Source organism: Triturus cristatus, chromosome 5_2 (genome assembly GCF_964204655.1).
Source record: "Triturus cristatus chromosome 5_2, aTriCri1.1, whole genome shotgun sequence".
Classification (NCBI taxonomy): domain Eukaryota; kingdom Metazoa; phylum Chordata; class Amphibia; order Caudata; family Salamandridae; genus Triturus; species Triturus cristatus.
The window spans coordinates 427,789,008-427,816,919 of NC_140588.1; the positions used below are offsets into that span (position 1 = coordinate 427,789,008).

General features: G+C 44.8%; 1 protein-coding gene across 2 annotated transcripts in view; it reads right to left on the reverse strand.

Annotated features, from left to right (window-relative positions):
- Positions 1–27,912, reverse strand: part of LIMD1 (LIM domain containing 1) — a 475,792-nt gene that overhangs the window by 140,472 nt on the left and 307,408 nt on the right. The gene's annotated exons all lie outside the window — the stretch shown is intronic.

Genomic DNA, 27,912 nt, shown 5'->3' on the forward strand with positions numbered 1-27,912 from the left:
CGCACGCTGCTGCCATGCTGTACCACACAACACAGAGGCAGCATTCTCCTGGGCTTCCTGCAAGTTTTCATGTACTTACCCATACCCAACACTCACTGCACTGACAGCATCCAACACCTGACTCTCTCACACTCAGAGTCCTACAACCACACACACAACACTCCACACTCAAATCTATGCTCCTAAGCACCAGCTCACATACCAAATACACCACAGAGATCTGGAACCTGCTGCACGACAATGTCCCTGGCTTACTTTTCCTCATGGAAAATTGTCTGGACCCTGCAGTGGCACTTGACATAGCCGCTGACATCTCCCTGGTTACAAGATTGCCAGGCAAGACAGGCTTCACAAGCCAAGAGGCAGAATCGCTATCATCCACAAGAACACCATCAGCTGCCCCACATCCACGGACACACCATCAGCCAACATGGAACACCTTCTGTTCAAGTTCCACATCACAGCCAACTTCACCTTAAGCAGCAGTATCATCTACAGACCACTGGGACCGTGCACCAACTTCACCAGCACCATCATGGATTTTGTTGCTTCACTTGCCCTCGATGCAAGCAATTACATCCTACTTGGAGACAACATTTTCCACCGACACCAACTCAAGAGTACCCACTGAAGACCTTGGAAGCCTGGGCTTCATCCAATGAGTAAAGGGACCTACCAAATTTGCCAGCCACCTCCTGAACCCTATTTTCACCAACTTCGATAACATCCGAGTTGACAAACACACACCAGTCCCCTGGACAGACCATGCCCTCGTCAAATTTTGCACCCCATCGTGGTCCAACGCACATGAGCCACCACCAGACCAGCAAGTTGAAATTGGAACACCATCACTGAAAAAGACTAGTACACCACTCTCAGCACCCTCTGACCCGAAAACATCAAAAGCATTCTTAAAGCCATCAAGAATTTCAACGACTGGTTCAGTTCCTGTGCAGACTCCCTTGCCCCCCTAAAACACAGCAATACAAAAAGATCCAGACCGGTTGGTACAAGGAGGAACTCAGGCTGATGAAACACCACTTCAAACAACTGGAGAGCAAATGGAAAATGAGCCAAGACAATGTAAAGAGTAGACCTTTCAAAAATCGCCATAAGACAATATCACTACATGATCCGGATCACCAAATATGCCACTCTGGTGGACTGCATCAATGCCACCACCAACAGAAGTAAAGAAATCTTCACCATTGGTTAAGATTTGTCCTCACCATTGGCCACCTCCAACTCAATCCACCCCCCCATTGCAGGACCTCTCCAATCTCTCTCAATTATGTAGCAACAAAATCACCTCAAAATCACAGCAACTTCAGCCTGCAATCAGATCCAACAGACCTCACCAAACACCTCCTGATCTTATCCAAAGAAGCAATGCTAACCACATGGTCCCTGAAGAAACTGCCCCCACCATAAATTGTATCCACTCAGAGGCCCCATCAGACCCCTTCGCCCACCATGTCTACTACAGAGGACTGCAAAACATCAGCACCATGCTCACACCCTTTCTGAATGTCTCCACCTCTTCCACCACCTTCCCAGTTGCTTGGAAACATGCAACTGTCCGCCCATTGCTGAAGAAACCCTCTGCAGACCCTTCAACGCTCAGCAACTACAGACCAATCTCCCTGCTCCCAGCCACATTCTTAGAAACAATCATTCACAGACGCCTCACCGAACACTTCAATGACCAACTCCTCGACAGTACTTAGTCTACTTTCAGACTAACCACATGACACAAACTGCCCTTACTGCCGCCACATATGATATCCACATGACTGTCAACAGAGGAGACTGGGTGGTCCACATCCTCCTGGACCTCTCCGCAGCATTTGACACAGCCTCCCACCAGATCCTCATCCAACACTTACATGACATTGCAATCCAAGGACAGGCAAATGTTCTCCAATAGCTCTGCTCCTTCCTGACTGGAAGGACCCAATCAGTCAACCTGGCACAATACACCTCGGACATCCGGGACATCATCTGCATCGTTCTGCAAGGATCTTACCTGAGCCCGACCCTAAACACATGCATGATCCCTGCATCATACGCTCTCATCATATCAACGTCCTCTCCTGCTCCAACATGCAACTCATTCTGTCCCTTACAGACAAGACGCCGAGTACCCGGATCAAGTTTAATGCCTGCATGACTGAAATCACTCGCTGGAGGAAGACCATTTAAAGCTAAACACCAGCAAGAATGACATTGTGATCTTAGGGAAGAGCACATCACTGTGGGACTACCCCTGGTGGCCAACAGAGCTAGGAAAGAAACCCAGACAGACATCCACCCCCACCACAAACGCCAAGAACCTCTGGAGCATCATCATCAGCAAACTCAACATGACCGATCCAAGTCAATGCCGTCATTGCCTCATGCTTCAATACCCTGAAGATGCTGAGGAAGATTTTCAAATAGCTTCCAATCAGCACCCGGAAAACTGTCATAAATGCCCTGGTCACAAGTAGGCTGGACAACGAGAACACTCTCTATGCTGGAATCAACAAAAAACTCACCAGTAGGCTGCAGACCATTCAGGATTCGGCAGCCAGACTCACTCTCAAACTCTTGCCGCACTCACATTACACCACACCTGAAGAAGCTCCACTGGCTCCCCATTCACAAACTGGCACAATTGAAACTCCTTACCCACACTACCAATGCACTACATAACACTGGTCCAGCATACCTCAACAATCGCATCTGCTTTCACAGGCAAACAGCCATTACAACATGGTCATAACCACGCATAACCATTGCCACGCAACCTTGACAACGGACATGCCACGAATATGCCTTTACCAAGGGTAAAAAAGGCATGTTTGTGGTAAAGGATTTGTGGTGATAGATATGCAAGATTATGGCAGCCTTGTAATAGGTACTACGTGAAAGCTAGAAGAGCCCGCCTTGAGCTGCTTAGGCCAAAATGCATTGCTTTTGCTATTTTTCCTGAAGGGTGCATTTGAGTAAAATGAGCTGAAGTAGCAGCATGCAAGACAATAAAAAAACCTGAAATAAATAAAATAATTCTTCAATGAAACTCAACCCTGTTCTCGAGGAGCATTTTTGGGAAACAGCTTCTGCCGCCCAATTCGTTAAGGATAGCCACCCGGCATAAATTACGCTCCCTCTGTCTCCTAAAGCAGGCTAGAAACTTTCAATTTTTAGAGCAGCAGCCATCACGTGCAACTGATCCCAAGTCGAGGCATACAGGGAAATATAGTCCAAAATGAATTGCTTCGCCTTAATTGTTAGTGTTGCGACACTTATTTCAGACGTGCTACGTAGGTTTATAGTAATAAATCAGTCCATGCTGGTGACACATCGCTACCAAGTTTTCCAGGTCGGAAAAGAAATGAGTGATGTTGCAGCTCAGCTATGGTAAGTAACGGAAGCGTATTTGTGTGTGTTAAGCTGTGAGTGATTGTGTGTGCTTATGTTAATTTTTGCCACGCGTATGTTTTCACCAACCATGCCTTTACCTCGACGGTTTTGTGGTAAAGGCATGCGTTGTAAAGCCATATGCGTTGTAAAAAAAGTATTTGTAATATATATATATAACTATATACACACACACATATATATATATATATATATAAAACTATATACACACGCATATATATATGTAGTTATAAAATAACAATATTTCAGTGAAATGTAACATTTTAAACATACAAAACCACTGAAATTCACCACTTTTATTTAGGTCTGGTAACTATAACTTGTGCCCTCACCATGCACAATTTCTTATCAAAATTTTTAAATATATAACTATAAATATATATATATATGTATATATATTATATATTTTTTTTTCGCAATAGTTTCTCTCCAGTGGCAGGTAATAGTTATTCAGAAGATTTTGTTTTGGTTGTCGTCCTGATACCAGGAGTTTTATATAGTCTATTTTCTTTAAAGTATTTAATCATGTTTTTCCAGGCTTTGGGGATCTTTTGCAAGGGAGAGATAATTAGTAATTTAACTGGTGTACTTGGCTTTGTGACCCCTAGCTCTGCAGCGCTTGGTAATTGTCGAGACAAGCTACCCATGATAGCATCTTTTTCAGATAAAGGTAAAGGCATGTCCTTATTAAAGAATTATACCGGGTACTGGATGGTGCGTCATAACTTACTGGCCGGACACCGAGAACTATGGAGCTGTAAAAGCAGCATGTGCCCGGTGTAAAAGGCGCCGGGAAATGCAGGTTGGAGAAATGTAAACCTGCTAGGCATATTTTTCCGAAACATGCTAAGGATTAACCTAGAGATAAAAAGAGGACACGTGAGAGGTAGCGAGATGTGTCTGGATCTGCTCCGCTTTGTTTTTATGAGGCAGTTTGAAACCAGCCTATTGGAGAAATTTCAAGATAAAAGGGGTTTATACATAAAAAAAGTACTTTTTGTTAGGGTTGTTATTCTGCCTGACTGGTTAAAAAAATCGCATTTAAGGGATTGCTGTTTTATACGAATAGAAGTGTTAAGTAGTGTCACATGACTTTATTATACATGTACTCCTTTCCTGATATTTTACTTCTACATGACAAAATATAGGAAACGACAGCAGACGAAAGGCAGCACAGAGAGGAATTCTTTTCTAGGAAGGAGACAGGGAGAGGGAGAAGCAGAAGGTCTCCAGTTTCCTCCAGTAGCTTTGTGCATTCTGACAGACTTTATAAAGAAGCTAAAGTCTATCAAATTGTTCAAGAGGCAAAGGTAAGGATGTGGTAGGCAGAAAAAGGACAAGTGGAGAGAGCATAAAGATCATGGAAAGGATGATTCTTAGTCGTCTAGTTCATCGTCCCCAGATGTTGGTCCTTCTGGGGTTTCCTCAGGCTGAAATGAAGGATAAAGAATCCTCTTTGTGGTTTGCCCAATGTGATAAACAGTCAGGACCACCCCTAACTCTCCATTAGAAAATCTGTTCTATAATCTCAAGAGAATAGAAGGACTTAAAACATTTAACAGTTACGAGATGTTTACAGAAAATGTACTTATTGGAGTAGCCTAAGACTGTACTGCCTCAAAGTAAAAGCAGACTCACTGATGCTGACTCTTTCAGGCAAAACTTCTGTGATCTCAGATGATTCTACTCAATCGGATGAGGTAGATAAGATGTAAGATACTATATTCAAGAAATATTATGCAGCACCACATCTAGCATTAAAGATTTTGATGGTTTGTCAGGGGCAATGCAGGAAGGGGAGGATTGTTCTAAGTTATTAACATTGAACAAAATGCACGGTTTCTCTCCGACATTGCTTGAGATGGTTGATCTTCATGCATCGTAGCTCGGGAGCAGTCCTTGCACAGAGACAAATCTGGTTGAGAGACTAGAAGGCACAAAGTTCAGAAAAAATAGCTTTATTAAAGATTCCATTCTCGGGAGTAAAGATGTTTAATGACCAATTGGACGCAATGGTTACAAAAGCCTTGAAACATGCATTGCCCTATAGGAGTAAATATGTATCTAATCTCTGAAATGATACATCACAAGAGGCCCATAGACATGCAAAAAAGAAGAGCCTACTTCAACATCACAAAGGATCTAATAAGTCTTCATGAAATCGTCACATGAAGGATCACAAAACTAACCGCACTTGGAAAATTGGGATGTAGTGGATTGAAAGGAGCCGGTATCCAAGACTTTGTTCTGTATGAAAGGAAGATAGGTCCGATGCAGGAGTACTGAATATAGTGCAAAATAGTTCTGTAAAATAATTTGCATCTATGTCTCCAAATCCACTCTTTATTCATACTCCTGTTCCAAAAAACAGCACAAAGCAGAATCACACTGGAAAAGTGTAAAGAATCTATTGGAAAAGAAGGCTAGTTTCCCAGTTCTAGGGTGTAAGGGGCCAAAGATATTTATCTATCTTCTTTCTATTCACTTCAAAATGGATTGTCACTGATCCCTCTAGTCAAACTGGAGAAGCTCATGGTGAATCTAGACTTACAAGACACCTATCTGCACATTCCTAAGTGCCGCGATCATCGGGCATTTCTACACTTCATCAGGTTCTGTTCTGAATTTTGCCTGTTTGGTTGAAATTAGACCCGAGGGTATTCACGAAAATGCAGGCTTCGATAGTGGCAATATTAGTCAATCACTAGACTGCCTTACATCCTTATCAGGACCACTGGATAATCCATGCTCCATCAGAAGAACTTACAGAGACTTATCTCCAGATGTTGACTGTAGAGCATCAGCGACATGGGATCCTAATAAATTAGTAAAAATTCATTGGAGAGGAATTTCTATCAAAGAACGGGCTAGTTCTTCCACAGTCAATGATTCAAAAGATACTCAGTCATGAAACACATCTGTTATGTTATGTTAATTTCTTGTATATCTCTTATATTGAAGCTGCGCCACCTTCCAGATATGTACAATCAGATCATTTCACATTGAGTCCATATTGAAGAGATGAATGTGATTCTTTCTTAAGTGCTTTTATTTTTCTTTATAATTAAGCCACAGCTGACCCGTTTCGTTCTGCGAACAGAACTTCTTCAGGGCATTCATAAGTCTCTCAGAGCAAATAGAAAATATGATGCTATGAGGCGATAATTTCCTCTTTGTTATGAATGTTGATATTGTGCTTCCAAATCTAATGATAAACTTGACGTCCTCAAAACAACAATCCAATAGCTCCAAGTACAATGTGATAATATTGTAGTCAATTCAAAATATCCAGTCCGTTTCATATGTCGGACCCAGTATACACCATGCCGTATCGACGGGGCCAATCCGCCCGAAACGATCTCTCGGCGACCCGATTCCTGCCCGTATTGGAAAAGCACTTAAGAAAGCATCACATTCATCTCTTCAATATGGACTCAATGTTAAATGATCTAATTGTACATATCTGGAAGGTGGTGCATCTTCAATATAAGAGATATACAAGACTGACCCTGTTTATGAGGGTGGTGTCCTTGGAGAGAGGGCACCTTTGGAGTTGGCACACAGAATTATTTTAGTGTTTAGCTAATTATTGATTTATTTTCTGAGGTTGGTGCTAATTGCAGGTAAATTGGTCCACTGTCCAGTTTATGTGTGTTTATGTTAACTTCTATTTGCATTGCGCCAAATCAACAGCAGGTTTCTAAGCGCTAAAACAAGACCCTGAACCTGGAGCCTAACATGCCTCCTAAATCTCGGCATGTCCAGATGGGCTTATCCAAACGCCTGAGTGAAAAGAAAGGTCTTAGGCCTTTCCTAAACGGGAGTAAGGTGACTTCCTTGCGCAGGCTATCCGGAAGCTTATTATAGAGCTGGGGAATCACAACTGTAAAAGCTCGCCCCCTAGAGTGTTTTTATCAAAGCGTGGGCATGCCAGCAGGCTTGCCTCAGACGATCGGAGGCATCGACCTGGCACGTATTTCTTCAAACGGTCTTTGATGTAACCGGGTGCTGCTCCATGTAGGGCTTTATGTGCAATGCACAGACCCTTAAACCTAACCCTCTGCTTGATTGGGAACCAGTGCAGTTGTTGTAGCAGCGTTGTGGCACATGGTCTTCTCGGGAGTTTGACAATCAGTCTTGCCACGTCATTCATAACCACCTGAAGTTTCCCTAATAGTTTGTCAGGTAGCCCTATGTATACTGCGTTACCGTAATCCAGGCGCAACACGATTAGGGCCGACACAACAGTACGCATGGTGGAAAATGACAGCAAGGGTACAAGTTGCCTCATAAGGCCCACACAGCTCCTCACTACAGCGGTAACCTGATTATTCAGTGTTAACTTGGTGTCCAGCCTGATGCCCGGGCTCTTCACAACTGGCACCGTTGTTGGAGGAGTGCCTAGCTCTGGCGGCCAGAAGGAATTAGACCAGGGGTTAGCTCCTGCAGTGATAGCAAGCACCTCCGTCTTGTCAGGTTTTACTTTCAATGAATTATTGGTCATCCAATTCATTGTTAGCTGGAGAATATTTTGCACGTTGGACTGTGCCTGTGAAGAGCTGTCAATCAGCATGATTAACTGCGTGTCGTCGGCATAGTTGAACACCTGACATTCCAGTTTTGCCAGTGCTTCTACCAATGGCTGACGGTAGATGTTGAAGAGCAGGGGGGATAGCGCAGAGCCCTGCAGGACCCCACATGGCAGAGAGCCCTTCCTGGACATACATTCCCCCAGCTGGACCCTTTGTGACCGGTCCTTCAGGAAGGAGACTATCCATTGGAAGACCACGCCAGTAACTCCCAGCTGCCGAACACGGGCCAAAAGCTGAGCATGGTTCACCATGTCGAACGCGGCTGAGAGATCCAAAAGGATCAGAGCTGACGATTCCTTCTTGTCTGCTGCGAGCATCAACTAATCCAGCACTGAGAGCATCACCAGCTCTGTGCTATTGTGGGCCCTGAAACCCGCTTCTCGGGCGTGTAGAAGCTGATGTTCATCCAGGAAGGATGACAGTGTTCTGAGCACATGCTGCTCAAGTATTTTAGCCAGAAATGGAAGTCTGGAAATAGGTCGAAAATTTTTCAGGTTGTTAATGTCCGCCCCTGCCTTCTTCAGCAGCGGGGTCACCATAGCTTCCTTAAATTTGAGACGAACCTTCCCCATTGCCAAGGAAAGATTTAGCAAGGACAGCGTCTCTGGCTCTACCACAGGGAGGACCATTATGAACACCCTAGGAGGGCAGGGGTCTTCTGGTGAACCTGATTTAACTTTGGCCATGATGTGCGCTAAGCTGTTTGAGTCTAGAGCAGGAAACACTGCGAGAATACCGTCCTGGAAGTCCGGTGGAAGTGTTGCCTATTTCTATAAGGATGTCTTTAACTTTAGCTAGAAAGAAGTTCTGTATTTTTTTGCAGCCATCCGAGTTGGCAGCTCTCCTCTGTTCCTTTTTTGACTCCGCACCCTAAGCATATTAAAGGTCTAATTCTGAATATCCGTGGCCTCCTTAATCTTCAGCCCATAATACGCGGATTTTGTTGCGATAATTGATGCTTTATAGAGAGCTAGTTTTGCTTTGTATTCCTCCCGGGCTTTCGGATTGTATGATTTCCGCCAGTGCCTTTCGCACTGGCGAAGGGCCTGTTTTTCCCCTCTTAATTCCTCTGAATACCACAGGGCACCATTCGCTCTATTCATTATCTTTTCCCTCCAGGCGGGAGCCACCTTGTCCCTCACTGTCCTCAACCGGCAAGTAAATTTCTCGTACTTCACATCTGATTGGTCTGGAGATTCCAAATGCCAAGTACTGGCTTCAAGTGCAGGGGAACATTGCTGATGCCGTGGCAGGGGTTCCCTGTGCAAGGCTTCATCTAAGGATTGTAATTCAATGTACATTGAGATCTTTTGAAGAACCCAAAGCAAACGTGAACACTTACTGACCACACCTTCCGCACAGTTCTATAGATCAAGGTTCGGTGCACTCTGTCCTCCGCACCAGACATTGAGTGATACCGCTGCTCCACAGATCAAAACAATGGTAAATAACATGTGTTGGTGCACCCATTGTACAACGAGTGCACTATCCCAGATAATTTACCATAAATTGAGATCTTGACAAACAACTTCCATGAACATGGATTCTCCGACAGCTCTCAGCCATACCATAAGGAGGGCTTGAACGTGGTGGTTAGATCCAAGTCATTTAAGTTTGGTGATTTCCCTTCGTTCCCCTTCGGTGAAGATCATCACGATGGATGCCAGCCGTTATGGTTGTGGAGCAACACAAGAAAGTCTTAGGAAATAGCCCTCTCTTTATAAGACTTGTTCTGGAATTGGAGAGAACTGGAAGCAGTCAGTATACGACTCTTGATTTTTTCCCCTTTCATCCAGAAGCCTGCATTGTGATAAAAAGAGACAATCATATGACCAAGTCCTAGCTGAACAAACACGGGGAGTCCAACTTTATTAGCAGAACTGATCTTTGACAATCTGCTCCCTGACAGCAAACCACAGCAGATGTGTGAAAATGTGGTGGTAGACAGGCTCAGGAGAGTATTCCCATCTTCTCAGGGTTTTGTCTGAGCCTTCAAGCGTTCAAGAGAATTTGTCTCAAGATTGGCTTTCCAGAAATAGATATGTTTGCTTCCCGGGAGAATTCCCTGTGTCCCAAGTTTGTGTCAAGAAAGAGGTTCGACAGAGCATGTGCATTTGATGCGATTTCTTGTATGTGGCCTCTAGTCCTATTGTACGCTTTTCCACCTTTCCCTGTGATTCCCAAAGTGAGGGTGATAATGGTTGTGTCTCTTTGGTCCATTTTTCCTGGTCCCCTACTCTTCGTCAAATGAGGTGTCAGGGGTCAGGAATAGATATTTGTGTTCTCTCCCTCCACTCTATTGCCTGTTCAAAGGGAGAAGTTCATCACCAGATTTCAGTTGACAGCTTAGAAGCTGAGAGTGCAGGCCTTCAGAATAAAGACATGTCAGTGGAATTGACAGCTGCAGTACAGTCTTCTAGGAGACAGTCCATGCTAAGTGTTTATTAACATCCCTGGCAGTCATTCCAGAAATAAAGATGGGAATAATTGTGACCCGGTTCCTTGAGAAGAAGTAAGGATTTTATGTTTTTTAGGCAGAAGGGTTTTCCTTAGGGCTAATGGTCTCAACACTAAAGTTTCAACGGGCAACCATTAAGGTCTTGGGGAGAATCATAGGGAGGTGTAGATAATCTAGAAAGTTATATTTTTAGATTGTTTGAAGGATTTTCCTTAGCAAGACCTCCTCATTAGAAATATGGTTCCAGATTGGGATGTTCTTTTGGTTTTTAATGCTTTGCAAAAGCACCCTTTTGAGCCATTGGAATCAGGGTCTTTGCAGTTTTGACACGGAAAGTTTGCTTCCTAATAGCAATCACTTCAGCCTTAGGCTACGACCATCCTTTGTCTCTAAAGTTTAATTTACATCCAGATGTCATTTTGTCAGATTTTGTATCATCTCCTTTGTCATCAGAAGAAGAAACCCTTCCTGCCTTAAATTTTAAATGAAAAATTCTCATCTATTTGGAGAGCGTGTCTGCCTTCAGGAAGGTGGGTGCGTTGTTTGTACATCTTGGACTAGCTAGTACAGGATTAAACCCTACTTCTTCTCTGAACGGATGGATTTGAGCAACAATTGCAACAACCAATGCTGAACAGGGGCTGCCTAGTCCAGGAAAAATACAAAGGAAATCAACGTGAAGCAAGACGTCCAGGGAGCCTCTATTTTGGAAATATGCAGAGCAACTATCTGGGCCGTTCAATCTATGTTCGTGAACCGCTACAGAATCCATGCATGAGTTCTGGAGGTGTTGGGTCTAAAATACTGTCGGCAGCAGTGAATGTTTAACTGTAGCCGATAATATTTTTTTTAAAATGTCACAAGGTGGCATGAAACTCCTGCATAATGTATTTTATGACCTGAATTGCTAAGCTAGGGATTTCTTCACAGAGTAATGACTGGAACAAGGAAGTGGATAACAAGGTAATGTTACAATTACTTACCACTAATTTCATTACTCTGAGTATTTTCTTCCTCGTGCCAGTCATTAAGGGGGGGGCAATTAACTGCTCATCGAGTGTGATTGGTGATTACAGGACTTCCTGTGGGGAGGAGTGGCCTTATAAGCGAAGGTACCCTCATTCTTATGAAATCGAAAATGAAACTAAAACTATATGTTGTATGTCAGAAGAGATGGGCACTCCTCACAGAGTAATGATCGGTGCGAGGGAGAAAGCACCCGGAGTAATGAAATTACTTGTAAGCAATTGTAACATTCCCTTGCATCTCCCCCAGAAAGGCCACTTTCTTAGGCATTGGGAATGGTTAAAATGTCTCCTATTTCTCCTTCGTGTACAGACATCTTATAACTGCACCTTGACACGACATCACACCCTGTTCTGCTGTATTCCCACTATCTGCTTAGCGTTCTGAAGCCGTCATCCTAAAATACGAGCGCTATTATACAGTAAACAAATACATGAAGTTTTTAGAATGCCTGCCACCTTCCTAGTACAGTAAGTGCCCAACCCTTCCTTCTTCGTGTACTTGGCAAGCCAAAATATCTGAAGTCTGACCCCGTTTACTTTTTCCTACACGTTTTCGTCTGCCCCCAGCGTGAGGAGATGAAGCTTTCTACCCTAGAGAGGCACAGGGGCAGAGGCTGTGCTAAGTTCGAACCTGTGCTCTCATCTGCGAGGCGGCAGCCGCGCTCAGGCGAGGAGGTGATTACTTTAAACCTGATAGCATGATGTACAGCAGCTAAATAAAGAAACAATTGAAACCACCAGATGCCCAGGACCAATCGGCAGAAGGCACGACAGACCAGCGCGAAGGAGGTTATTGATGGTGTGGTCGGCCTAGAATAAATAAAGAAGACCCAAAACCATCAAGACAAAAAAAAGGCAGCTTCAGGAGACTTGAGGCACGGGAGTGTACATGAGCAAATAAACAAAAAGAAAATATATATGCGTACAAAGATGCAGCCCTCTGTCTCTCCTGGCCACTGTTCTCCCTTTCTTCTGTCGTTTGAGAGGGAAACGCCCGGCCATCTGCAGCTTGCACAGGAAATCGTGTGCAAAACTCACCACACGGTAGAAGCGGAAATGGGGCTTGTGCGAAGGAGAATGCAAACACACTAGTAAATGTGAGTAAATGTCACCTCTTATCCTGACACGGAAATAAAAAGACAATGTCACCGAGCCAACACCAACCGTTCACAGCATTCCTTGCCTGATCCCTGGTGCTGAAGTCTGCTCCCCACTTAGTTTGTTTGTTTGCTACCCCTACCTTACTCTGTTGCCTGCCTTACTCTAAAGGGTCCTACTAGTTATGCCACCGCCAATTATATCCGGTTGTCCAGCCACAGTGGCTCCCACGCGCTGTCCCCTATCTTCGCTTGTACACACCATCAGTGCCTGCTGCTTTCAGTGATCCCCCCCTCCACTTATGTCTGGTCCCCTCTCCAGTCTAACTGGATTCCATCTGACACCCCAGTGCAGTCCATACAGCTTCTTGGGTCCGCGGCACCCAGCTTGCTCCCTGCTTCGTCGCAGTGTTTTAACTTTTCTGCCCGTGTCCTGCCTTTTGCCCGCCCCATCTCCAGTGTCCCCCGCTCCACAGCTCTCTCATTCTCTGTCCGTGCTATTGCCCATTGTGCTCAATATATGACTACGATAAATATACTCTAACATATAACAAGCATTTGTATACCCTATAGGTCTCGCCTTTGGGACCTTATAAGTGTTCAGCCATGCAGCGCATTATCATGGGTGCTGTGCTGTGGGATGGAAGAGCTGTACAATTACTACACACCGAGTCATGCAGTGTGATTCAGGAATAAAAACTTGCCTCAGGAAACATTTATAGACACATTCCAAGGCTTTTCAATGCACAGACACAAATACAACTGCCTCAATGCAAGTCAACAGCACTATAACTTTCTGTCTGCAACTGCATCACTACAGCATTGAACAGTCTATGAAAAAATGCAGCGATGTACTTTCCAATGGTGGAGACATCACAACCCCTGGTGCCAGAGTTGGCCTGTGAGGTTTGCTGGGAAGAGCTTGCAGCAGAGCCAGAAGTTGCAGGCTGGGAGCTGCTGTCCTGAGAGGTGCTGCTGTTTATTGTCACTGCGTTTGAACTGGGTGCCAAGGTTGCTGCTCCTATACTCTTCACAGGCAGCAGTGTGATGTTCCCATCTAACGATAGGGAGAGATTATCTATATATTAAGCCTGGCCTGAGAGAACATTGTTGGGGAGGTTAAGTCCTTGAATAGGAACACCATGCTGAAGTATATTTGGCATGGCGGCGATAAGGTTAGCAGCTCCGGCTTGATCAGTTGTTATGATCTGCTGGTTATTTCCTGGGATGATTTGAAACTGACCCGGCACATCCTGCTGCACGTTTAGCTGTTCTGGGCCTGTGCTAAACTACAGCTGCAGCCCATCAACAGTCTGGAACTGTGGGATCACTTGGTATTGAATGTTTGACATCATTCTAGGGAGACCAGTCAGCATTTGCTGGTTCTGAAGATCGTGTGCAGCCGTAACCACAGACTCCCCTGGTGCTATAGTACGGTTCTTCCAGGCAGAATCTTCAGAACCTTCTTTAGAAGTGGCTCTCCCACCAGTCGTGGAGATGATCTGCTTGCTGCCATTGGCTGTCTGGGTGATCTGTGCATTGGACAATTCGACCTCTTGGGAGCCCTGTTGCCCCTGTCGAGTGGTTTTGTTTGGTGACTGAATCCTGCTGCACGTTGCGGCCAGCAGTGCAAAGGCAACGGCTGAGAACCAAAAGGGAAAGTGGAGAGATTAGAGCAATGACAAAGATGGCTTAAAATACCAGTCGATCTACAAACATTGCAACGACCAAGAAATGAGTGAAGCAATGAACCAGATCAGCACACTGCATAACTGCAGGTCTAAGTGATCTGTCCCACAGAGGCAGCACCGGCAGTTTCACCGCAGCGAGTACACACCAGACTGTTGCAGGTGAGTCTTCCCGAGTAAATCTAGTTTCCTGGCTTAGTCTTTCCCATTTGGTCATTAGCAGCCATGTCAACCACCTCTTTGACAAATCCACTTTCCCACTGAGTACAGGTGTTGCGAGATGAAACTAAAGATGGGCAGGTAACTGAAATCTCAAGCCAGATGCTTGGCTCTGGTGTAGCTTGAGGTGTCCTTGGGCCCGCAAACCCAAAATAAGCTGAGCTTCCATGTGGCTTCTGGCTGTTACACACGCTGTAAACTAAAGCACCATGAATGAAAGAAAATACATTAAAATTATTAGTCTTTGATGTAAACAATGAGAGGTCATGAGATATCCATCCAGTTGCCTAATGTCACAATGGGAAATCAGAAAACCTAGGATTTTTCCTGGCTTCCCTGCTTGACCAATTAGAGTCATCCTAGGAAAATATTTTATTCCTCTGTGCTTCCTTTTTCTTTATTGCATTTGAGCACTCTAGGGCATTCGAGCATTCTCGCCCGATATAAATTGACTATATTGTTGCTCCTTGTAAGAATCTATGCCACATATAGGGTGCACGTAACAATAGATTTGCCTCATAATTCACTAATGGCAACGTCTAATCGGGGTAGGAGGGGGGGGGGGGGGAGACCAGAATATTTTCGAAATCATGTTTAAAAACGTTTGCTTTCAATAAGTGCCTCTCAGTGCATTGATATAATATGAATAACTAGCTGAAACACTTCTGCATGTTAAAGAAATACACTCGTTGAAATTTTAAACAGTCTATCATATTTTTTATATGGGACTTTTTGCACAGTTGACGTGCCATACATTTTTAGGGCTCAGCTCCTGCACGAGCTTAGAGCTCAGTCAGACCCTCAGCTTGCTTCTGCTCTCCCTGTTAATTTATTTTCTGGCCTGGCAGTTAGGGCAGGTCTGTTCCCATGAAGCACAGGGTCAAGACTGATTTGCATATGGCTGGATCTGAACTGAGGTGGCGAAGTGAGCTAAAGGACAATGATGTATTCAACCCAGATCTCTGACTGGGGGTGATTGTCTGAAACCTTTCAGCGCTCCGTACATCATCTCTTTGTGTTTGCTTTGTTCGCCCTAAGTTGGCAGGGTATGCCCAGACGTGGGTTCCTTGCTCACTTTGCCACTGGATTCAAGCTAACCTGGCTGATGAGGGGTGTTACCCTGAAACCGGTCCCAGGAGGCTTGTTTGCGGTCCAGGGAAGACTTGGCTTGGCAATTGGGGCTGGACTGTTCCCATGAGGCACAGGGTCAAGACTGATGTGCATATGGCTGGGTCTGAACTGGGGTGGCGAAGTGAGTTAAAGAACAATGATGAATTCAACCCAGGTCTGTGACTGAGGGTGAATGTCAGAAAAGTTTCAGTGTTCCGTCTATCATCTCATTGTGTTTGCTTAATTTATTGGCTCGCCCACCTCTAGATGAAACAGGTGTTTCCGACTGCTATTGTAGGCAGACGCAAATACATGGTATCTTACATCCACATGCATGGAGGCAGCCATTTCAAACCAGAAGTTTCAAAAAGAATGAGCAGTTATTGGCTCCATTAACCATTTGAGATTGAACCTCTATGTGGAGTCACTTACTGTAATGTTCTTTGTGACACCCTAAAAACTCTATCACAAGTTTATTGACAATTAGTTCTATTTGGATAAAGTTTCCAAGTCCTAAAACGAAAAATAAAGAGCCTCGGAATGTAATTTGATTCCGGCCTCACTATGGAGCAGCAAGCAAAAACCTTACAGCCAATTGCTTTGGTGTTCTAAGGCTGCTAAGAAAGGTTTTCATAGCCAGTAGACTGATTGACCAAGTTGTCATTCTTTCTCGCTTTGACTATGGCAATGTTTTATACCTGGGTTCTCCACAGTATGCACAAATAGACTTCAGATCACACAAAATGCTGCATCCAGGCTTTTGATGAATCTCCCCCCATCACCAATCTACAAAAAAGGCTCTGAAGGATCTCCACTGGCTCCCAGATGAGCACTGGGTCCAATTTAAAGCCTTATGAACTTCGGAGATCTTCTTCTACTCTTTGAGATCCGCTTCTGCTCACCTACTACATGTTCCTTAGTGCAGCAGAAGTTGCTGGGGCAGCCGCCCCTTTACCCATCTGACCCCAAAGCTGTGGAACTTTCTCCCCCTTGACTTTCGCCAGTTATCTTGCAAGCTTTCTTTCCATAAATCTTAAAAAACATGGCTATTCAGAATCTAGTTCTGCCAGGAGTCTGGTTTAAACAATGACTGCTCTAGCACTATGAGACCTTTGCATTGCCATGCGCTTTATAAGAAGCACAAAATAGAATAAAGTTTGCAACCGTACCATTAAGAAAGCACAGAACAATAATGCAGGCCTCATTGAGACAGGAATGAAAGAACTAGGTTAGTTCAAAACTAAATAAGCACACAAGATCACAAAAGATGACATTTCAACCAAGCAAACAATTACTATTTATTGACAATAAGTACTCAATATGTGTCGAAGGTCTTTTAAACCTTCTTGGACCAACTTTATGTATGTGTTGTTGTGTGCTTATTTATTCATTCTTGTAATTTACACTAATCTGGAAAAGGGAAGCTGGCTCTTCCTAGGAGAAGGAATAAGATTATTTGAAGGGAACAGAAGTGGCTGCACAGCCATTTTCCAGTCTACTTTCAGCTGCAGGTACTTCCCCTGCCCATTTATCTTTACTTGATGAGCACCGGGTGTCCCCTAGTAGTCATTTCAGGGCACTAGCCCACCACACAAACGTTGAGCATGAAGGAAGTTGGCTACAACAGCATAGCTTTAGCGACTGTTGGGACCCGCCCATTCACATGGTTGACCCGGTCTGGTTGTCTAGAGGGAGAAGAGTGACTATTATGTCTTGTGCATATGGAAAAATGCTTTGAAGTGTACTTTACTGTCCGTACTAAGAGGAAGAACCAATTATCAATCGTCTTTATGAGCTAAGTCAGACCTTCCTTCCCAAGTCCTGCAACATGCCTACTTTAGCCAACAAAAAGTAAGCTAGGTTGGGCTACACTCATTGTTACCCTGATGCCCTCCTGATGGACAACATACAGCTCTCTTATGATCAACATCACCCAATGCTTCGCCGGCAGTGTCACAGAGGCAGTCCGAACTTATCCGGGTTACTTTTCCCATGTGATGAAATTAGGCAGCCTTTGGTGGAGTGACCGCGATCAGTAGCATTTGTCACAGCAGCACTGACTGATGCAAGCAGGCGGGAGCTTTCTAAGGAGGAAAGGGGAGGGAAGGGGAGAGAGAGCTGGCTTGCTTTCTCCTTCCTTTCTGCTACATGCCAAAGCTACAGTCGCACAGCTTTTCCACAGACGCCCCCCAAAAAAGTATGTTGGAGGGGCACTACATATAAAACAAGTTTGAACTGGGGGAGCTGCATCAGTACATTTGATGAACCAGAGTTTCTCACAGCTTTCATAACAAAGAGAAAAAAACAAATAGACTAAAAAACACAATGTGTCTGCCTCCCTGGAGTCAAGAATTGATCCCTCTCCTGTGTCGGAATGCCCAATTGTAACAATCACCAATCATAGATTGTGCAGCCTCCAGATGCACAAAAGAGGAGTGCTTGGGGTGCAACTTGTAGATGAGCATACTGCTCAGTGCAGGGGCGTGGTAACAACGGGACGGCTGGCCGGACCGGTCACCATCTTGGAAGGGAGAATCATTTTACTTTGCGGCAATCGGGAACGTCCTGACTCCAAATAAAAACTAGGCAAACAACAGAGGAAGGGCCAGTCAACTCTCATCAAGAGGCAGAGATAGAGCCTCGGTTGTGCTGTACAACTTAAAAAAAGACTTCACCTGTTACCTGAGCCTCAGGACGAACCAGAGCTGCTAGTACTGCAATGAGTAACAGTGCAGACTGCAGCAAGTCATGACACAAAGGGCGCATTCTCAACTGTATTATTTACAATTGTACATCCTGTATAGCCTTGCCAAGAGGCAAACATTGCGAGACATTCCCACACCTTGCAGCGATGTGGACAAATGATTTAAAAAGTGTTAGTATAACAAAAGATGCGCGGCAAAGAGGGCAGGGGGAATGGGAGGGGGTGGAAAAATAAGCACCTGTGTTTCAGCGAACAGGCACTAATCAAGTAGAATTAATCTGTGCTTGGCCAGTGTGCCTCAGCTAGGAACAGAAGTGACATATCGGCTGCACGAACCAATCAGGATGCATCTGACACTGGAGTCAACCTGTGGTAAGCAGCAGGCGGAAATAAAGTCCTTTACTGAATACAGCATGTCTCGAAGACAGAGCATGCACGCTGCCTAGGCTCGACTTAAAAAATAATACTGCCCATCCCTGCTCTGCAATACAATAGACACTCTCAGAACACATTTGTTCTCTGCTTGCCCATACTTTGTTTATTACAGTGTGTAAAATGCTGCTGATGCTGTTGACAGGTGCTGGGTTGAGCAGATGTTTCAGCAAGGTGGTTCAGAAGAAGCTGCTATCACTATTGACACCTCAGAAGACTAAGTAAGTTCCACAAACAAACACTGAACAATGTGCAACAGTGCTTACAAATGCTTCTAAGAACTTAGTTTGCCCTCATCAATGTCAATAATACAGGTTCAAATAGCTGGATACGGTGGACAGACTCGCATGACAAGATAGACCCAGAGTACGAGCACTGTGCACTCCAAGGTGAGGAAAGGGTGAATGTCAGGTTTTTAACCATAACTGATACAGTTATGGCCCCAGCTCTTTTTGTGCTCATATGATAGTCGCAGGAAGTTACAGCAGCATTACATTTATTGTCTGTCTACTAGGCACTTCGTAGCACTTGAGGGAAGCAAGCAGGTAATTAAGATTGAAAGTAAGTGGAATGCTTTTCTGGGCTGGGTGATATCCATAAAGAAGTAGGCTTGTGCAAGCACTGAACCAAACAAAAATACTCTTTTTTTATTTCAGACAACAGATACCAGATTCCTTACTTGCTAGTACGTGGATTGCGCAAGAGGTAATTCCATGAGCAAGGCTTTTCATACCAATATTCCAACTTATTCACCGAGGTTATTCATCAACCTTTCAGATGCATTAGTGAACCCTTTCTAGACAATAAAAAGCCACGTAGCAACATGTTGACGGTACTAAAGCAGTCTGCAAAACACAACCAACAAGACTGTTCCAATGTTTGCGGAATTACAATTTGAACACTGAAAGGCACAGTGTAGTCTCTAACCAAAGGTTGTAAAGAATGTACTGATGCTGTTTCTTGGCCAACAAGGAGAAACTCAAATCCTCCAGACGAGCTAATGCATCAAACCCTACCCCCTGGACAAGAGTGCTAGAATGTGTGCAGACAATGTCCTCCTAACACATAAAAACATTACTCGCTCTCCCGCTGGTTGGACTACAGTAACAAATACTACTTGAGTCCCCAGAAGAATAACACTGATGACAGGACGTCAATCAAAGGAAAAGGAAATAAAGGTGATCGTTGGTTAGCAATAATGCCTCAGGACCATCCCATCCTTTATGGTCTCCGATGGCGACAGGAGTAAAATAAGGTCTAGGCATTGGTGGTAATCTTCAGGGCGCAACTGGGGGGTGGTCCACTTTACCAGTTACTCCAATAATCAAGTCACTTATGCGTACCAGTTCTAAAACACTGCAACAATGTAGAGCTGTCCACTGTCAACACAGTTACATGCACAGAAAACATATTCTGGACATATGCGCTTCACCAAACATAGTCTCTGGACCGAATGTACTGTTAGTAACAGCACTGTACTGAACCCCAATCCCTGCCTCATTGACACGCAGCAATTGTTGTATGCATCCATTTCCACAGATGCGGTACTGATGACCTCTCTATGCCACTGCTATCAATGCTGCGCTTAGTGTGGTGATTGTTGAGTAGACGTATGTATACAGTCCCTTAACACTTGCTTTTAACCCCTTCGCTGCGGCGGGAATTCCGCCGCAGCGCTGGGGGGGGTTTGGGGGCAGCGCGGTGGCGCTGTGCTCATGACGGAGCCACTCCGTCTTGAGCCACGGTTGAGCTGTGCTCATGACGGAGTGGTTCCGTCATGACTCCGCCCACTGCGCTAATCGCCCGCACAAGCGGGGAATTAGCGCCGCGTGGGCGGAGCGGCCGCGGCATGACGGAACCACTCCGTCATGAGCACACGGCGACCGTGGCTCATGACGGAGTGGTTCCGTCATGAGCAGGGGAGGGGTTAAACAAACATGGGCATAATAAACAGACAAGACCAGCATGATACTGATCACAAAACCAAAACTACAGCAACTCATAAATAAAGTTCTATTCATCATATAACGAGAATTGTCCTGGATCAATGGCCGTACTGACATTATTCACTAAACAATAATAGATTTGATCATTGAAGGCAATGGCATTACATAAGCACTTATGGCATTCATGCTTTGCAGGAACACATGGTTGGCTTTACTTCCTGCATGAACCCTTTCAAATTCTGTAGGACGTCATTTTGCAAATAGTTTTCCTCATAATAGTTCTTATCAAAATGGTTTCTCATTTCAGAGAATCTGGGTTTTCCTGAGGGGTCCCATTTATGAGTGCTTACTTAGAGTCATGGGTTTTATTCATTGACACTCAGGAGTGGCCATGCCCTGCCATTTCGCTGCATTTTGTTTACTCCGATCTCCTCAAGGAGTTTCATACATGGCAACATTTTAGAACAGGAAAGTGGGAAGATATAAAAAACATAAATCGGGGAATGTATTTTCCCCATTGACTAATATTGAAGCAGAGGCAATTTTCGGCGGGAGACAGCTGAAATAAAGCTATTTTTGCCTTAAACATTGTGAGTTTCCTTCCTGGATCGAGTTTGTTGCCATGTGTGGAGTTGGGAAATAAAAAGATCAACACATTCAAAACACACATCCGTGTGTGCACCAAATAGCACTCAAAAGGAGATCACCGACTCCAATCCATTTGGATAATCCTGTCCTAATTACAAACAGGATGCACCATCAATCAGAAGTAACAGGTAGCAGGATGTTTAATGCATGCACACCAGAATTATAAAGCAGGTAATCCGCCACACCATAGACAAACAAGGGCAAATCAGCAAATGTGACTGCAGGACGTTTCGTCAAAAGAATGAATGCAGCTAAGCCCAAAATACCAACATGCCCGCACTGACCACAACCTTTAATGATGTTTGAGAGTTGTGACTGTAATCTCAGTTTCGACCAAAGCCGTCAAATGAATACCTTCTCTTAGCATAGGATCAACGTGAGGTATGCAGGACGTTTAACCCTTCAGATATTGTATAAATTAGTGTTAGTGTACGACGCCCTACTAGTATGCTTTCTAGTCACAGCAGTTTCAGCTTAAGGATTTTTGGGTCGCCAAGAAAAAGACATATTTTGGAGACCCCAGGTTCGGAAATACTTTGCAATTCATTATCCTTTTCTGCTACTTCAAGACTGCTTGATGGCAAACAATATTGAATTATATGTTAAACTTTCGGAACTGGGGTCATACAAAACCAACTAAAATGTGTTTTGGGTGGCACCCCAAAAAATCCTTAAGTTTATACTTTTTTGGTGAGGGACACCATTTTTATTATTTTCTACATCAACATCTCATTACAGAAAATAAAACAACCGTTCTTGAAACCCATTACCGACTTCCTCAACCCAACATGAAGACACATATCCAGCAAGTGTTTTATCTAGGTGTAACTGGGCCCCAGTATCGGAGCCCTGGGACCTGTCCCCTGATCCACCATGGGCTCAAAGAGTGACACACTCACAGTTGATCCACAGATACCATAGTTTGTTAAATTTGCATGGACATCATTGTGCTTTGTAAATCGTCTCATCCGCTTGTCGACACCAGTCCATGTTCCTCACCTAGCGGCTCGATGGAGTCAGGGTGCCCCATGACCAGGGCGATGTTACATCACAAGAGGGTATATTTAGGCAATGTTTGATCCCCCCTAATTCCCCAATGTTGCCAGCAGGGGTAAAAATCCCACCATCCACTGGCGCACCCTGCACCTAAAGGGCTGAATGCGCGGGCTCCCCCACAATGTGTGCAGTATGGTCTCGTAGCCTCATCCCCTCAAACATGTATCCTCTCCTACTTTCCCTATGTGGTACAATCTAGTCCTGGTGTAGTATGCTTGTTGGAGAATCTTAAGCTGTACCAATCAAAACTCTGCTCTAATGGCAACTTCCCTAGGATGCATGCTTCTCCCAGTTTGCGTCCTCCAATGGACCCAATTCTGGCTTCCAAATTTCCTACAGGGTATGGAGAAAGGTCGCCCCATGGGCCATAAGAATCCTGTATAGTTGCAAAATAGTTTGGCTAAGCAGCGGACCGCTATTACCCTGAATTCCAGTGTCCTGGGGGTGATCTTTATACTTGGCGAGGGCCTGTCAAACATATAAATACCGGAGCCTTTGATTATCAGCTAGGTCGTATTGCTCCTGTAGTTTGACAAAGGGCAGCATACCTTCTATGCCCCAAACTTCTCCCAGTTTAAATATGCTCAGCAAATACCATTGCCTAGGGCAGTCCAAATGTCTCAGGTCGGGAGGATAGCCGAATCCCACAAGGACGTCTCCAATGTTAGTTTCCCTTCCCATACCAACTTCTTGATGGTCCTCCTCCACACTCTGATCACTATTGCTATGGAGGTCGGAATGGTGGGTCCTGCCCTTCCCCAGTAGAAGCACGCCCTATAACCTCTCTCATGGGTACGCGGATCAACAGTGTATGTGCGGCCTCAGGCACTAGCTGCCATCTTGTCTCCCCGCAGCCTGGCAAGACGGGACGCAGAACTGCGACAGCCTCAGAATAATCATCAGCCACTTCGGGGCACCTGTCACCGCTCCAGATGTTATACACTTGAGCGGCGGCCAATTACAAGCTGGGGTGCCTGGGGAATGTTGGCTTACAGCCGACGTTCGCCTTCATCTGCAAGAGCTGATGGCAGCCGCACCATCTTGGTTCAGCGCTGTAGCCACACCCCACTTGAGATGACACTTAGCATAGAGAGAAAGAAAGAGTCAGAGGTAAAGGTTGGCAGAGGGAAATTGAGAGGCGAAAGTAGAGAAAAAGACAACAGAGAGACAAATAACTCTCCCGGGGGCTCCTTGGAAGGTGCTTGACCTTGTCAATTGCCCACTGTGTCCTTGCCTTAAAACGTCATCTGCTTTACAGCAGCTCCTTGTGGCATTATGTTAAATGCACCTGTTTCTTGTCAAGAACGATCTCACCTGAACACAGGCGTTTGGCTTAAGGCAAAAACAAAACACGAAACACATACACCAACACTGTGATCAAGAGCAACACGGGAGGAGGATTACATTCCTAAAGCAGCTCGTTCAGAGGAGTGGCATGTGAGTAGATCGAATGTTGCCCTCTAGTTTGTCGCCCAGCGGGGAGCCAGGAAACGATTCTTTAAAAGGCAGCAGAGTGCAGAAACTCAAGGCCCCTAAGTAGACAAATGCCCTGGAAGAGAGAGTTTCCCCGGGGCTGCAGGCAATGAAGAATCCCAGTTTTTTGGTCTCAAGTGGCAATAAAACACTTCCAAACATTCCGTTGTCGCTGAGGCCACGCACAAGACTTTTCTTTTAAGCCTGGGACAATGCTAGCTTCCAGTAAGCCACCACAAGGTGAGGTCCGAGGCTTTGAAACGCACGCACTCGGCTAAAATAAGGCACGTCTGCGGCCACAGTAGAGAGGCAGAGTTCGTTCCTTCGCCTGGGCCCGATTCACAAACACGTTTTATGACTATGATTTATGTCTCAGTGCGGGAGCATATTTACTACTTTTTGGAATTCACAAATATTCCCAGCAGTACCCCTGGAAAGCTGCGTCGGGCGTATTTCTAGGAATGTCATGTGACTTTCTTTGTACCCCCTGTACAGAGTTCTTCACAGAAGAGAAGTGCGCATAAGAAAAATGGATCCGCAGTGCAAATACAAACATCTTTTTTTAATTTCTTTTTTTATTTCCGGGGAAAACATTTTTCCTTTTGGATGTGAAAGCCTTTCGCTCCATCTCACCCAAATGTGGGGGTGAACCGTTCGTTTCCCTGAGGAGTTACTCCAGCCGTGTGTTAGAATATATCTGTAGCCGTTTCTAAGGTGGAAAGGGATCGGATCGCATTTTGGGAAATCCCAAAAACATACGATGGTCCGGGTTCCTGAACTTCCACAGTGCAAACAATGCTGTGGAATGTCCACTTTCAGGCCTGAAAACTCAAAATGTCATGGTGCAGTGGCGGGAATGCTGGCCAAAAATGGTAATTCCATGCCAGACATTCCTGTGCCTTGCAACTTGCAGATGGGCCCTAGGATGACACAGCAATAGATCACCGGGATTTTATTTATTAGGGTTATATTTTAGTGCTGCATGCAGCCGATAGCCACCTCTGCGTGCATTGTCAGGGCAAAACAGATAATGTATTAGCAGGCATGTGTCTTTAAGGATCATGAGTATCTTATGCATCAACAAGAATAACAGTAGCTCCATCCTGCTTATGTGGTATAGCTCTCATGGGTTTGCTGAGAAGTCGAAAATTACTTGACGTGGAGGAGACCACATAGGATCATTCTCTGCCCAACAAATAGTTGGTAACAGGACAGTCCTAAATTCAAACGGACAGATGATTACACCCAGGTGTAGAATGGCCAGAAGATGACTCGCATGAGATAGACCAAGTGAGGAGACACTGAAGACAGTACCTCTCTTAGTCGAAAGAAGATTGGAAGAGGTGTGTCTTCAATTCTGACAGTCAAGTTCAAGGTGAGTGGGAGGAGCATTCCAAAGAGCAGAACCATAAAAATAAAGGAATCTTCTGTCAAAAGTACTGTTTCCTGTTGAGAGGATGACAGCAGACTCAAGGTAGACGACTGCTTGCATCTGACGATGGTAGGGCTGGAAATCCCTGGAAGATCTTTTATGAGTGTAACACCACAATTCAGTCTCTTCTCTAGCCCAAGATAGTATACGGACTTCAGGAAAAATAGGAGTGGTAGTAGCATCTGAATAGGAGTATCAATTGGAGCTAGGAAACATCTTCTGCAGCAGATCCGAGCAAAGAGACTGCACTCATCCAAGTGTAACTAAAGCAAGCACAAATGCAAATTACAAGTCCAGCTTCAAGAAGACAGGATATTCAGAGCAGGCGAACATAGCAGAAGGCAAACTTGGTGGTTGCATATAAGTGATGTGGGGAGCAAAGTAGAATTCATGGTCAAAGAGAACTCCTAGGTTAGGAATCTTCCATACTGATTATGGCCAGTCCCCACAGAATTTGAATAGATGAAAGGGAGGGGTGATGATGGGTGCCATGGGCCCTAAGGGAGGCTCTTTGTTATATTATGTTATAGGCCATTTGTTTAGCGCATGTTCACCAAAAGGTCTCTTGGCGCTGGGTCAGGAGCCGTCATCAGATCAGGTATTTAGCTTCTATGTGCCTATGTAAATAGCCACGTTTTAAGCATTCTTCTGAAGCGCATTAAGTTATGTGCGAAGTCTAATTGAAGTAGGAAGTGAGTTCCAGACCGGAGTACATTGAACCAAGAAGTGTAGCCCTCCCAATCTCTTTCTTTCTCTTTGTCATGTGACTATTGAGGCAGAGCCTACAGGGTATGTCTGGAAAATTAAGCTGCTTGGAGGCTGTGCCAACTTTATTGGGGCCCAATCTTTCAATTAGTTTCCCCCCTTGACAAGCCTTCTTGCCAAGGTGCTCCCGACTCACACCAGTTAGTGCACTTTGGTCCTGCGTATAACTTCCAAACTCCCCTGCTACCAGCCAAGTCCTTGGCTAGTTGCTTGATTGCCTCGCAATTTTGGTCTCTTATGTGGCCAGGGACCTGGAAGTGAGCCCTACAGGTTTTTTGTGGCTACTGTTCCTTTTTTCAAGCCTAATGACTCTTAAGCCTCCATTGCCCTACTGTGGCATCTTGCTGGGACACTACTGAATTACCTCTACCATCAGCCCACAACATTGTCCGTTTCTACACCTTCATCCAACCACCTCATGCAGCCAGTTAGTGTAATTACGATATCGTTCGCTAGCCTTCCTGGCCCTTTATGGGTCCCCTAGGGGTGACATTGCATTGTTTCAAGAAGTGCCACACTCCTCAACATAGGTCGTATTGTTTTCCCCTATGAGTCCATGAGTTGTTCATCTATACTTCACAAATGTGGTTCTTACATGAGTGTACACAAGCACAGCAGGGGCATAACAGAGACCTCTACAGCTGCCACGGTGCGGGGGGAGAGTTTCTTGTTTTGGAGGGGTGACCGTCACCCTCTAAACCATGCCATTGCATGCCTTACAGAATGCATGCAAGGGCATGGAATAAGAAATAGTTAAACGCTCTGGAAAGCCACCCTGCTTTCCCGAGCAGGCCCCTGCAGCATGGGAGGGTTGGGGGGCAAGAGGAATCCATTCACAGGGCCTCCATTGAGCCCAAAACCAATTAACATCTGTGCGCTGTGGGAGACGCCGGGGTCCCTCATCACATTCTGCAGAGGGGCCCCATCATTTTGCGTTACGCCACTGGAGCACAGTCTCATTCTTCTTTATGTCTTCCTATCTCATTTCTTAACTTTCATTATTCATCTTTATAGGTAAACTATGCCCCCACCTTATGGAAAATGTACTTGTGTAACTCCACTGAATTAGACCACACTCTTCAATTCTTTTTTATTCCTATTGTGATGATTCTTTACGTATTCTTTTTCTAGTGACATAGGACCTATCCACTGCTCTACAACTGTTTCTGTCCTGATGATGATCACGTGACTTAAGGAGGGTTGAAACGCCATTGGTACTTTAATGCGAAAATACACTGTTTGAACGAACTATATCTCATACAGAGCATAATAGATTTTTACTTGGACTCTGTTTCATAAACGTGCTCTGGTGATTCTCTTTTTCTCTTTGTATAGATTTTTCCTGTTGCTGTTATATTTGATCATCTTGTTCGGTGTATATGTTTCTTGTTATCACTAGCACCTTGTGGTTACTTTCATATTTGAGCTTCAATTTTCATAAATACTTCCCGGGTCTTGTGTGCAATTCTACACATGAAATTGTTACATCTTATTATTCTGCATATGCGTTCTAATTGTATTGATTTGTTCTTTTTTTACAAACTCTTTGTTCTTGGGATAGATTTGTTCGAACCATCCCCCATTACGAAATCATTATTGCAAAATCATATTTGGACGCTGTAACTTAACATATTGAGCCTGCTTCAGTGCATTTCTGAATCCGTCGATGCCGTCAATGACACATCGGGGCCAAACTTGAAATGTAAGAACTGGGAAAAAGCGGCACTATTCTTGTTAAACTATGTGTAAGAGCTGAGGTCCAGGGCTTTAAGTGGGAAGAAAAAATGGGGGGGGGGGGTCCTTTAAACGGGGGGGGGGGGCAATGTAAATAAGGGCGTGGC